General features: G+C 36.5%; 1 protein-coding gene across 3 annotated transcripts in view; it reads left to right on the top strand.

The window, feature by feature from the left end:
* Window positions 1-346: 346 nt before the first annotated feature.
* LOC145694871 (uncharacterized) overlaps window positions 347-14771 on the top strand; it is an 84791-nt gene continuing 70366 nt past the window's right edge. For 2 of the 3 annotated variants that reach the window (XM_081771576.1, XM_081771574.1), the window contains exon 1: window positions 347-469. The gene's annotated coding sequence lies outside the window, so the exon portion shown is untranslated. The remainder of the gene's footprint in view (window positions 470-14771) is intronic. The other variant, XM_081771575.1, reaches the window with a different exon arrangement.

Raw genomic sequence — 14771 nt, 5'->3', positions numbered from 1 at the left:
ACTCATCAAATCAAATTAATCAAAGACAGTCATTTTTACTTTTATTTTTTTTTACTGGTCCCCCTTCTTCTCCCCTGCATTATGCCGTCAAAATAAAATGACGAAAACATCCCAAGTCCGAACCTTATCTATATTGAAAGTTTGATCGTGATCGGTCGGGAGTTTCAAGAGATTAAGAGTCACAATCGTAGTCAGTTTCAATTTGGATCTGAAGTTTTTTGTTCACAAACACAGTTATTAATATATAGATATGATGCAATAATCAACTTAAATTTAGTTCTATCATGTGTGGCGCTAGTGTGTGTGTTGTCTAAGGTTAAAATTTAAACTCTATTGTTTATAATCTCTGACAATTATCTGCCAACGTTCTTGAACTAGGTTGAAATTGTGCCTCTTCGATTCTACTATTCTATATTTAAAAAGGTGAACAAAGGAAAGTAGTACTTTGGAAACAAAACATTTCATTCACGTAAGTTCAACATTTTATTTAACACATGTTAGAATATTGATTATATTGCATATTCAATTTGCATTACTAATGATGAAATTTACAAAGTGCCCCAATAATTATGAAACCGAATAATTTAAATCAACTCTTTCTCGAAATTTCTGTCTTATTAAATTCAACTAATTTGTAATTTCTACACTTGCAATGATTCATCTTACTTAATAAAATATACTGATTTGTAAGGTTTCGTCGTCATGCATTGAGTTCGAAAATCAGCCATCTCCATCGAAACTAATTTTACACGAGAAACAAAACATAAATTAGTGAACATAAATCTGACATATAGGGCTGTTTTTATTTGTTTGACCGTAGAATATGGCTGTTTACATACGATTCCACTTCGATGCGATCCGTTTTGTTACATTTAAAAAGGAAAATTAAAAATTGGAGATACTTGTTTTCGTTCAAAACAGGAAAATAGGTCTAGGCTTGTGTATAGTCCGCTCCCCCCAGTTCTTTGTCACCGGAACTGGAAGAGTCACTACTACTACTACTACTACTGCTACTGCTACTACTACTGCTACTATTATTAGTACTACTACTAATCCTACTACTGCTACTACTCCTACTGCTACTACTACTACTACTACTACTACTACTACTTATATCGTGAACAGAACCCAACCAACCCCTGCGGGGCTTCTAACCCGTTCCTACTACTACTACTACTATTGCTACTAACTACTACTACTACTACTACTATTGCTACTAACTACTACTACTGCTGCTACTATTACTAGTACCGCTACTACTACTACTACTACTACTACTACTACTACTACTTATACTAAAGCTTCCTTACCGCAAGATTTAAATCTTAAATCTTTATAACATACGATTCTGAATCATTATGAACTAGTATGAATCGTTAGAATCACTATGATTCGTTAAAAATCACTGGGGGGAGCGAGCTATACTCAATCCTAGGTCTATACTTTACATTATGTTGAACAAATGAAAATATTATTAATTCTTCACTTACAGCAAAAATAAATATATAATATATATGCTACAGATTACATGGGTATTGTTGTGTCTGTCACTGTTATGTAGTATTAACAGTCAATGGAAAGCTAAACTAAGTCTTAAGTTCAGACATTATTTTGGATCATAGGTTATAATAACAGATAACAAAGTTAGTGTAGATTTAGAAGCCCTCTTCTGGATCATGACAGTCTGTGGTGGGCCTCAAACAAATATCTTCATAGAAAGGCAGAAACTCGCGTAGAATGAATTTGAGCACTTTCTTGATGTCTGAAATTTTCCACTGGTTCATGGCTCCCTTTTCCAGAATATGCTTCCTTTACTGGTAGTAGAGCCACTTTCAGGGCACATTTCTAAACAGCCAAACCTGATTGCGCATATACCACCAATAAAATGAGATGCTTCAACTTTACCAAGTGTCGAGGTTTTGTAACTAAAACCGTTGTAATTTGTAATATAGCAAAGATGATAAGACTGTTCATATGGCAAAGAATTTCAGCTCTCTCTTCAGGAGTAAATTTACTGAAACATCTCACACTGTATGTGAAAATAGAAAAACTAATCTCATGTACAATTTTGTAAATTTTAATGTTTGAAAAAGCAAATGTGCTTCAATGGTCATTCGAATACTAATAATGATTAAGTTATTTCTTGATTGGTTTATTTGCTATTTGCAGTAAGAAGACATACAATGCAATACTACTACTACTAATTGGGGTTGAATTTTTTCAAAAAAAGAATAAAACACGTGTTTAAAACATGAAAAATATGTTCAAAATGTTTTAAACATGTTTTAAACGTTTTGAACAGTTTAAAATATGATTTTTAACACGTATTTCAAAACCGTGTAATAACTTATTTCATAAGACTTTTTGCTCCTTACTTGCAACCGACCTTTTCATTTATTGTATCTTGGTTAAGACTGCACTGTGTTTGGAACAGAATATTTCAGAATAGATTAGTACAGTAGACTCCGGAGTATCCGGCTCTCGACTATCCGGCCTAGTTTTCTTTATCGTAATTAAATTAGGATGGCTAGGCGTTACATTGGCAACATTGCCAAGGCATTGGAAGCGGGCGTCTGCTACGATCCTCTTACGTGTCGTGTGCTAAATACACGTTGTGATGGGGTGATACGAAAACAGCATCGTTCCGCTTCTTGTTCATTGTTTCGTCTGTGTGTAACGGACCTCAATACAGTACGCTTTCTGCTGTGCAGTGCGTGCAGTACCGTATTCGTAAATTGTTTTTGGCAGTGGTGCTATTCTGCTGGTTCGCTAGAGTAATATGGTACAGTTCGAAGCATAGAAAATGTTACAAAAAGTTTAAGTCCAACTTAGGAACAAACTTGCGCCGTGTGCTTATGCATTCCGAGATACACTTCTCATTGACTAGTTACTTCCGGCTTTCAACCCAACTCACCTCCCTCCTCCACATCTCCTTGTCTAAAGCGGTGTGTGAAGTAATACTCTTTCCATTCAGACGGAAAAAACAGGAAACAGTCTACAAAGTTTATCGCTCTATAATTGTCTCTTTCATTCGTTTGAGCAGAGTAGCATTTTTGAGCATTTGAGCAGAACAAAAGGGTGTAATTGCCCTCTCCCTTGAGCTTGAGAAATACCTATTGTTTGATCAAATGTTCAGTAATATAATAACAAAGTTCGATCCCAGCTCTCGCCAAGTAAACTTTGTCATGGGCAAACACCGTGAGCGTGGGTTTTCCTGTTTCCTTACACTTCTTCATTACACCATGTCCTTCATTGCTTATCGTCACCGTCTCCTTTATCCTACCTCGCATAATCATGGGACGGAAACCTTAAAAATTTCATTTCAATTTTTTACTAATACGAAAATGAAACTATTATGTCGGCGGATAATCTCCATCTCCTCTCTCCCGGATCCGGACAAAATCTAAAATGACGCTGCTCTTAACAACAAACCTATATAGTTACGGTAGCACATTGTTATAGTGCTTACGTTTGGTTTGATGAGTCGAAGGTTTCATACTAAGCCATAATAGTTCATGGACGACATGAAAGAGAGAGAGAGAGAGAGAGAGAGAGAGAGAGAGAGAGAGAGAGAGAGATTCAAATATGGAGACAAAAAGGAATGATATACATATACAAGTTTAAAATTGGAGAAAAATGACCGGACAGCATCCGTATTATGATGAAAATTGTGACTGTAAAACAGAAGAAGGAAAGGTTCCGAACTGCGAGCATCACATTAAACAATTGTTGAATTAAGATGGAGAATTCTTTTTAGAGCATCAGATGATTATGAAGGAAGAGGAAGATCTTAAGATCTGGAGAATTAAGAATTTGAAAGATCTTTAGCTTCCGAGCCGGGTTTCGAAAAAGGAAACTTTTAGTTATTGTTACTTGACTTTATCCACTCAGCCACGTAGAACTCTTGTATCCTGTCATATACTTTTCCTTCACCTACTAGAATGGGATATTTCAAACGGGCGGTAATAAGAAATCCATTGTTAGTGTGGATGCAAATAACCACTCACCCTGGACGAGTGGTTCACCGGTGCGGGCGAGTATTTAATATCATACCTGTGGTAAGTAAATGATTTCTGTTGTGGGATGTGGGCTAGTAGCTTTTTTTCTTGGGCTAGTAAAATTTTGTTGATTATTTGATTCCCTAGGAATTTTGACTCAGAAAAAAGTACAGTAAACCGTACAGTGCAACATGGTCTCCTGGAGAAAATTCAAACTAATTTAGTAAATTTGTAAATTGCCATCTAAACAATTTGCTGTGGCTTGCAACACACTGAAACCATCCCTAGGAGGGGAACAGATGTAAAGAAAGTAATAAAATACCGGTACGAAATATATTAGTGCCAAATTCATAGTTTCCTTGTTCGAAGGGATGAATAGTGGCACTTCAGATGAGCGCTCCTTACTTGTTTTTAGCCCTGCATAAGTGGAAAATGGCTTTATAAATATATTTTTCCTTTCAATTACGATTGTTTAAAAAACTTGTCCTTCAACTTTAGTTTGTAATTATTTTTTCTACCTCTTAGTTATGATTACATATATTATATATTTATATTTTAGTCTGTTCTACATTTCTTATATACATGGCATGTCTTATACGTTTGAAGAGAAACTTATGATAACTCAGAGCGGCAGGGACATACACATAATGTAGGCTCTGGAGGTCTATAACCCTCTGCCCCCTGATATCACTACTTATCTGTAAATTTTACCTCTTTTTAGAAATTATGTTAGACATTGTAGTACAGTATGTTTTCATATTGAATTTGGACCCCTTAAAAGCTTTCTATTCCTGAAATAACTTTCTGCTTATGCAACTGCAAAGAAGTGACGATTTTAGCTAGTGATCAGGGGATAATGCAACGAGACTTTCAAAGAAATCATATCACTGATAGGGCCGAATGTGACACCAGTATTTGTGCATTATCACTTTTCACTCACAGTGTATTGAAACTCATGCCAAAGGAACTGTTCGGAAATCTTAATTGATTCTCCCCTCTGACCCTCATGCCAATGAGTCCGATCTTGGACATACACTACATCTGGAATGGCACTATTTATGTCAGTGATCCAGAAAACTATGAAACTATGCATTCGACACAAGTATAAAACGTTTTCGATTATTTTTGCCTGTCATCCTCCCACTCTGACCTCCAACGCTTAACTCGTACTTAAGCATAATCAACAATGTCATTATTTATCTTTGTGTCCCCCGAAAACTATGAATTCGACACTAATATCGTTCGGATTTGACTGGTTTTACATGTCGTCTTCCACCCTTATCGTTGACGGTTTCAGCGTCCAGCTCCTAACTATGCAGGAATTTCAACCAACTTAAGTATATCTATAAATTACCATCTGAAAAACAACTGTGCATGTGATCTGTTTTGAAGAGGAATTCGTTGACTATTTGTTCAATACCAATGTGGGGGCTTTTTTTCGTTTTCCATGCTGAAGATTGCCAAAGAGCTCAACGTCATCTGAACATTTGTGCTATGAATATAGGTTTTAATGGCGTTTAGTTCACTGAATGCTCGTTTATGTGATGTTTTCGTCATAGGAAAAGTGAGATACAGTTATAAATGAGTAGGGGTCTACCAGCAATGACAGTTATCTAAGAATGAAACTTTAGGTAATTCATTCTAAGTTGAAATTTCACACAATTGTTTCCTTTATTACTGTCCGTTAAAGTTGTTGCAGCAAAGAGGTGATAAATGTTTTGAGTAGATTTTACAGTCTATAATTCCTTTACAACTTCCTTTACTTTTAAGAATGAAGTAGTGTCCATTTTAGACATTCAGCAAAAAGTGTGAAATTATATAAAAACCTACAAAGAGGAATTACGAAACTTAAATGAGCCCCCTTCTGCCGTGAGAACCCCGCACCGCGGTCCAGTTACTTACCCCCACCGTTCAGGGTGAATGATGCTGTTTTCCTTTTTAGGAACATTTTCTAAGCCAGTAAGAGTTTTATACTGTTGTGTGAATTGAGTTGTATTGGGGAGAAATATCTGATAAAGGAGACAATATGCTCAAACACAAATAACCTTTTTCGAGTTTCTAATTTAAAGTGAATCAAATTGTCTTAAATATGTTACGTTTTTGAAGAGAAAAAGAGCAAAAAATATATTACACATTCTCATAATGGTGTCATTTGGATGAGTATTTATAACTTACAAATAGTCATGTTCACCTCATGGCTTATTAGATAGGTTAGTGAACGGGATTTCTACGCTGGTGTTCAAATCTTGTCCATTTTTGTTACTTTTCTTTTAGCTACACTTAGTTTATGCAATCCAGATCTTAAAGCTTGAAGCAAATACAATAGCAGCTAGTAAATTAAATGTAGCTACAAAGTTGAATGTAGTATTATTTTCAAAGTTGTGTATTGCAAGCTAATGAAAAACATGTATTAACGTGTCATATTTCAAAATAATGTCAGCTACAATTAATTCACTGGCTGATACTATATTTGATTCAAGCATAAATTTGTAAGTTACATAGATTACAGTAAAAATGGAATTTTTTATTATCGTCCGACTGCAGTCATTGTGCAAACATTAAGCATGATACGACGTAGGGAACGCATTATATAGAGGTAGTAGGATTTAATATGAACACTGAAACATCGTAAGTTAAAGAAAATCATGTAATAACAAATATTTTCCTATTTGAACGTAATTTCGTCTTAAACTAGCTGTGACTACATTTACTTCAAAATTGAGTTTCTCGATTGCACAGTATTAGTGTGGCTAGAAGAAAAAGTCAATAAGAATGGTCGGGATTCGAACCTAAGACCATCCAAGTAGGAATCCCTTACATTAAACATTCACGCAACAGACGCAAAGTATTTGCCACTATTTTATCATATAGTTCAATCAAATATAACTTAATGAACACAATAAGAATAAATTTTACTGACGTAAAAGGTGTTCCTGAACAAGGAGAAGTTCATTATACACCCTATAACTAAGCTCCAAGATGTCTGCGTCACATCTGAACGTCGCCTCCACCGAGTTAACGTTTGGAATATCCCATTATAGTAGGTGACGGAAAAGTATGTGGTAGACTACGTAGAGTTCTCTGTGGCTGAGAGGATAAAGTCATGGATCGATAACTAAAAGGTTCCTGATTCGAAACCCGGCTCGGAAGCTAAAGATTTTTTAAATTCTTAATTCTCCAGATCTTAAGATCTTTCTCTCCCTTCCTAATCATCTGATGCTCTGAGAAAAATTATCCATCTTAATTCAACAACTGCTTAATGCGATCCCTGCAGTTTGGAATCTTTATTTCTTCTGTTTCACAAAGTAACAATTTTCATCATAATACGGCTGCCCGATCATTTTTTCTCCAATTCTAAACTTGTAGTATATGTAAATCATTACTTTCTGTTTCCATATTTGAATCTCTCTCTCTCTTAATGTCGTCCATGAACTGTTAGTTCTTGGGATCAAAACTTCGACTCTTAAAACCAAATATAAGCGCTCTAACAATGTGCTATCGTAACTATATAAGCTTGTTGTTAAAAGCAGCGTCATATTAGATTTCACCCGGGTCCGGAGTGGAGACAAAGATTATCCGGAGACATAAAAGTTTCATTTTTGTATTAATAAAAAAATGAAATGAAATCTTTAAGTTTTCCGTCCCAAGATTATGCGAGGTAGAATAAAGGAGACGGTGACAACAAGCAATAAAGAACATGGTGGAATGAAGAAGTGGGAGGAAACGGAAAACCCCACGCTCACAGTGTTTGTCCACCTCAAAGTTTACTTAGCGCTAGCTGGGGTCGAAGTTTTTTTTATTATATTACTACACATTTGATCAAACAATATGTATTTCTCAAGCTCAAGGGAGGGGGCAATTACACCCTTCTGTCCTGTCCAAATGACGCCAACTGGAACAGTTGCTTGCAATTACTGACAAGAAAAGAAAAACACTCATTTTTGTCAGTAGTTTTTAGAGCTATGCGCCCCATTACAGACTTTGGGAAGCACAAAACGTACTGCCATGATTAACAATTTCCATAGAACTCACAAGGTGCATCTTGCTAGGTTGATGTGATATGCAGCCTTTGAAGAAGGGAAAGAATGCAACTAACTGTGTTTATGAAGCTATGGAAACATTTTGTGACGTTTTGTTTTATTCAGGCTCTAGAAAGGCATTTCGGAACAAACGAATGAAAGAGATGGTTTGAGAGCGATAAACCTTGTAAACTGTTTCCTGTTTTTTCCGTCTGAATGGATAGATTATATTACGTCACACACCGCTTTAGACAAGAAAAGCTGGAGGAGGGGGTGATTTGGGTTGAAGACCAGAAGTAACTAGTCGATGAGAAGTGTATCTCGGAATGCACAAGCACGCACAAGTTCTGTCGCTTTTTGTGGAGGTCTGTGTTCAATTGGTCCTCACTGCGTAAGTTTAATGTAAATGGAGATAAGGCGAAGATCAGTTTTTGGTGTTAGTATATCCAACATACTAGCTGGTTGTGGCATTTCAGTTACTGCATAAGCTTGCATAATAGTCCAGTCAAATTACATAAAAAGTCTTTTTTATACTTCTACAAGAAATAGTCTTCTTTTTAGAAGAAGTCTTTTTTATACTTCTAATAATATAGTTAATGTAACAAGTTTTATCCCTTTTTTCCGAGTAACTATTTTTGCATGACTTTAGGATAAAGTGAAAAATCGGGATCTGTATTACGGGACATATTCTTTTCATTGCCTCATACAACTTAACAAAGTAGAAATATGAAAAAGTGCACGAATAAAAGTTGTTGGAAATTTCATAGGCTTTAAAACTATGTATATATTGTCACTATATACAATGTCAGAGATGCGCAATAAAGTTTCAAACGTCATCGAAAAACGCACAATTTCTGTAGAAATATATGAAGGAATCATTTAACATGAATACAAAGATATTTAGTGATTTGAGACTGCTTTTCATTGCATTTCTGGTAAGTATCAACAGGCTTGGAAGTCTAGCTAGTTTAATAAAAGTTCATAAACAGTAGCCTCGGCAGGGGGTGCGCAAGAACTCTTATAGTAAACTTTCGCACTATCTTTCTGTATGTAGGCCTATGTCCATTGAATTAGTGTTTGATATAAACTTCTTTAAAAAAGATGAAATCTGTTGAAATATGTTTTACTGATGTTGTTATCCTGCAAAAATCCAGTTGTTTTTTCACCTTTTTGAATAAATAGCCCTAGTCCAGTACAATTACGACAAAAATCTATCTAACTTAAAGATTTTTTAAAAAGAAAGATTAAAGTTGTTAGAATATGTTATATGTGTTGATATTATACTAAAACAGTACCAAAACCAAAGTTGTTGGTATTCCATAATTTTTGTGGCCAATTATATTCTATATGAGCAATATGTGAAGTTTATCACAAAACACTTCATAAATAATGTATTGTATTTGATGGTTATGATGTTGTACCTAAATTAAAGGGCACTGGACATGAACAAAGAATCCATGAATACGCGTAATCCTTGAGGGTAACATCCACGTTGTTCGTTTATCTCACCAGGAATTTCTTTCTAACACAAAGAACAAATCCGAATGGATATCACTTCTGACAAAATATTTCCAGAAATCTGGTTATACCATACATCTGGTTGTGTGTAGATGCAGACATATTAGTTGTGTTAATCGCACCAAATCTTGCAAAATCTTTGCTTGTCAGTAATAGTGGGAGAATATTCAGGTATTTTGGTTCTGATGGTAGCACTCGAAACAGCTGAGTCTTACATGTTTATTCCTGGCTCGAAGCCACCACATAAGATATATAGCAGTACCAAATTTCAGGGAGTATTGGGAGATATCACGAACTGCATTTTATTTCTGCATGTCTTCACTGGTTGTGATACAGCTTCTGCTCCACACAGTAAAGGGAAGAAATTTGCGTGTAAAATACTGGGAAAAAATGAAGAACTGTTTCAAGAAATGGATGTTTTCAACAACCCAACCAACTGATGATGTGGCAACTGCTAGAGAAAAAACGTTTTTAGCGTTATATAGATGTGCAGAGAAAGAAAATCTGAATTGTACAAGATTCTGCATGTACAAAAAGATTGTATCCAAACAACGCATTAGTGACACTTTCAACGTAGCAGTGCTATCTCCAACCATATATACTGCTGCAACTCAGCATAGTCTTCATGTGTTCTATCAAGTTCAACAGTGAAAAAATCAACAGATGACTCCAGCTGAATGGTAGTGAAGAATTTGTGGTAATTGCCTTCTTTCTGTAGGAACATTTGAACAATCTGTTCCAGAAGATTTGTTAAAGTTTATAATATGCAACTGCTAGGCAACGCCGAGTGGCCCGCATCGCAACAGCCGATAGACGGGCCACAGTGCGTCAAATTGCGGAGAGGTTCAATACAAGACAACAACACCGTGTCAACAGCCACAAAATTCGCAACCACCTGCTCACCATCGGGTACAGAAGAAATCGACTCACGCGAGTATCCCTTCTAACAACACAACACAGGAAACAACGTCTAGCATGGGCAAAGGAATAATGCATCTGGACCGTGGAAATGTGGGAAAAGGTTGTCTGGACAGTTTGGCATTGGTACATGCCAATGAACCGGTAGGGTGCGTGGCCAACCGCAAGAGGAAATGCATCCATCGTGACAGCAGGGAACTGTGCAGGCCGATGGTGGTGATATTCTCATCTGGCTGAAATGGGTCCCCTAACACGTGTAACACAGTCCCTCACAGGTAAACGCTACCGCGATATTCTTGTCGACCATGGTTGCTACATCCAGGTGATGACCTCATCTTGCAGCAAAACAATGCGCCGGCCCACCACTCTAGGATATCAGCATAAGGTTGGATATGCACTCCGCTAGTCTGCAACACGGTCATTGGATCTCAATCCGATCTTACACATCTGGGACGCCATTTGAAGGACGCCTTCGGGTGTGGACCCTCTTCCAACTAACCTGTAAGCTCTGTGGGAGACTTTGCAGCAGATATGGATTGGGATTCCACAACAACACTTCAGGCGCGAGTTGTTGCCGCGGCGGGTAGGCTCCGTTATCAAAGCCAAAGTTGGTGTTACACGCAATTAGGTAGGTGTCTATAATTCTTCAACTGGTGATTAATGTATATTGTCTTCCTTGTTATAACTACAATACTTTTAAGTTTAACAGTTTAATAGATGCGCAGAAGAATCGAAGCACATTTATAAAAGCTAGTACGTATAGTGAAATAGTGAAAGTGACGAAACAAAATATGATGGTATTTGCTGTAAATCGAATGCAAAATGCATCTCAAATAATTCCGGTAAGTATATTTTCCTTCATATTTAATAATTAATCCCTGGTTAATGATCATTTTTATTTTTTCCTAAGTTCATATTTACAAGCACTAATAGATAAAACTTTAAGGTACACTGAACTTTTGTTAATGCCAACGCACAGAAAGTAATCACTTACTATAATATTAGAACATATATAACATATAATATTAGAAATATAATGAAGAAATTATGATAGTTTTACGTTTATAATCTTAGGAGTCATAAGGCAAAAACTACGTGCTGGGGAAAAATTCAAGATTTTGTACTGCTTACTTAATATGGCGTTAAACCAGCAACTAGAGTTTTGGGACTGTTTTAGTATAATGTAAATAACATACATAACATATAACGTATTCTAACAGATATAATCTTTCTTAAAATCTGTAAGTTTGATAGATTTTTGTCGTAATTGCTCTGGTCTAGGGCTATTTATTTAAAAAGGCGGAAAGCTCACAAATTGATATTTTGCGGGATAACAACATCAGTAAAACACATTTCAATAGATTGCATCTTCTTTTTTTAAAACGTTTATCTCAAACACTAATGCAATGGACACATACATTCAGAAAGACATTGCGCAAGTTTACTTTCAGGGTTCTTGCGCACCTCCTGCCGACACCACTGCTTTCGAACTATTTATTAAACTAGCTAGACTTCCATACCTGTTGATACTTGCTGTAAATTGCAATGAAGAGTAGTCTCAAACCACTAAATATCTTTGTATTCATGTTAAATGATTCATTCGTATGTTTCTACAGAAATTGTGCGTTTTTCGATGACGTTTGAAGCTTCATTGCGCATCTTTGACATTGTATATAGTGGCCATATATACACACATTGTTTTAAAGCTTATGAAATTTCCAACAACTTTTATTCGTGCACTTTTTTCATGTTTCTACGCTGTTAAGTTGTATGAGGCAATGAAAAGAATATGTTCCCTAATACAGATTCCAATTTTTCACTTGAAGTCTTGATATACAGTATTGCCAACGTTTGCGGACCACTTGGTCATCCAAGAGCATGGATCACTTCAGCTTATGTGCTCTGTTTTGGTAATATTATGACATTTTTCTTTAGCAAAAATGCTTCGACACTGTGCTTTGTCCGTTATTTTTGTACTTCAGTGATTATATTCTTGTTTGCGGTCTCATATTTTGGTTTCAACTAGTTCGAATTGTATACTGTATGTACTCTTCTACATCCGAGATTCATATAGGTCTATCTTCAAACGTTGACAACACTGTATCAAGACTTCACAGGTATAGTTCTACTCATAATTAGATTTTCTAGATGTTATAATTTGTGTTCCTTGCCATTTAACAAACTTCATATTTCCGCTCAGTTGGCAACACTGCATTTCATATAATGTTATTAAGCTTGTCTGTAGGTACAATATTTGCTTACTATACTATTGTGTAAATGTCATTTTGAGTGTGTCAGTGTAACTTTTGCATTGCTATCTTCACATGATTCTTGATTCTTCTTTCCTCTATATCTCCTGTGTTTCTGGGTGTCGTCCCTTAAAAATTTGGATTTCTCACTTTTCTTCACTCCTCTATTGATTGTGCATTGTTTGATTTGGACAATGCTACTATCAATATAAGATGTTCCCTTGTGAGAAAGGAGCCATGTGACATGTGATGAGAAGTGGGTCCTGTACGAAGCTTCACGGCGCTGTCATCATTGGTTATCATCGCACGAACCGGTTCCAAAACAGCCGAAACCAGCACTGCACCAGAAGAAGTTCCTCTTGTGTGTTTAGAGGATTACTCGCTGCATCGTGCATCGGGAACTGCAACAATTTGAGTGGGGCCGCGGTGGCTCAGTGGTAGAGCGTTCACCTCTGGTGCTTGGAGTCCAGGGTTCGATCCCAGCTCCCGCCAAGTGAACTTTGTGGTGGACATACCGTGTGCATTGGTTTTCTCGGGATTCTCCCGTTTCCTCCCACTTTCTTCATTCACCATTTCATTCATTACTCATCATCCCCGTCTCCTTTAGCCTAACCGGCTTAACCCTGGGACGTAAAACTCAAAGATTTCATTTTTTGCAACAATTTGATCAGAGCATCAATGCAACTGTGTACTGTCAGTTGAGCCGTGTTCAAGAGAAACTCAAAACTCCGGAGCCAGGACTTCTGAATCACAAAGAGATCTTCCTGTTACAGGACAACGCTAATCCCACGTGGCTAGGATGACTCGGGACACCATTCTACGCCCTGGATGGGAAACACTATTGCATCTGCCATACTCCCCTGAAATTGCAATGTCTGATTATCACCCGTTCCGTTCCTTGAACAATCACCTTAGAGGACGCCAGTTCAAATCCCTAGTAGAGGTGCAAAATGCTTTTGATACCTACTTCGCTTCACGGCTCACCAAGTTCTACCGCGATGAAATCCATGGCTTTCAGAACGTTGGCAGAAGGTTATCGATGCTGATGGGACTATTTTTGATCCAAGGCCAACATATCAATGTTCGAAGGTGTTGGGTGAAAAAAAAAAACGACAGAACTTTCTCAGTTACCTTTATATTTGTATCTCTAATAAGAAATAAGAAATGATAATGACATAAGAAATGTGCCTTGATAAACTAGAATAACATTACAAATTATACGTTATGTTTTATTGTTATTTATATATTTAATTCTACATATGTGTTAATACTTTAATACTGGCTTATTTTAGACCGCAGAGCAATGAAATTGATGTAATTTCATATATTAATGCTATTTCATATTATATCCACATAGAAACTTGATATGCTATTTTTAGGTGTGATAATAAAGTTTATGTTCTTGTATACTTGAGATATTTGAGTTTAATTTGTCTCTAATAGAAAGGAGGTTGCAGTAAAGAATAAAATAAATTCCTCTCTGTTACAGATACGGTGTGATAATTCTCTTGTATGTTATAAGGTGAAACAGGAAAAGGTCATATGGGAATTCCTGTTCCGCCTTAAGATAACATCCTTATCGGTTGTCTGCCAAAATATGTTTTGATGGCATAAGGCGAAACGGGTAAAAGCCAAACGGGCATAAGTCAACAAAAGTAGAGCACCACAAAACCAATACCATCTATAGCTGTACGCTGGCCTCGACGGGCTGGTGGTTATTTTCGCTCTAGTGGGTTCCCTACCTATAGAACAGAAATGCGCTTACCCTAACATAACTCAAGATCATCCTACTAGCTCAGTTCGCGTATTTATTGGACAGACCACGTTTGCCCAATATAGATACGTAGACAGATAGATATAAATATATAGTACACACAGAGCTGAAGACGATTACACTGTTCTTTCCTTAATACTTCAAACTGCAGCAAAGTGTAAATTCAAGAAATAGGCTATCAGCTAGCGTTGGAAATTCATTGAATCGAACGTGCTCTATAATAAATTAAAAACAAAACATTTCGACTTAATTAGCATACATCGTATAATAATAGTCGTACTAAAATCCGAAGGAG

The sequence above is a fragment of the Thermobia domestica genome, chromosome 9, assembly GCF_964235325.1.
Source record: "Thermobia domestica chromosome 9, izTheDome1.hap1.1, whole genome shotgun sequence".
Taxonomy (NCBI): domain Eukaryota; kingdom Metazoa; phylum Arthropoda; class Insecta; order Zygentoma; family Lepismatidae; genus Thermobia; species Thermobia domestica.
Note: the sequence above shows the minus strand (reverse complement) of the source record. Positions and strands in the feature narration are given on the sequence as shown.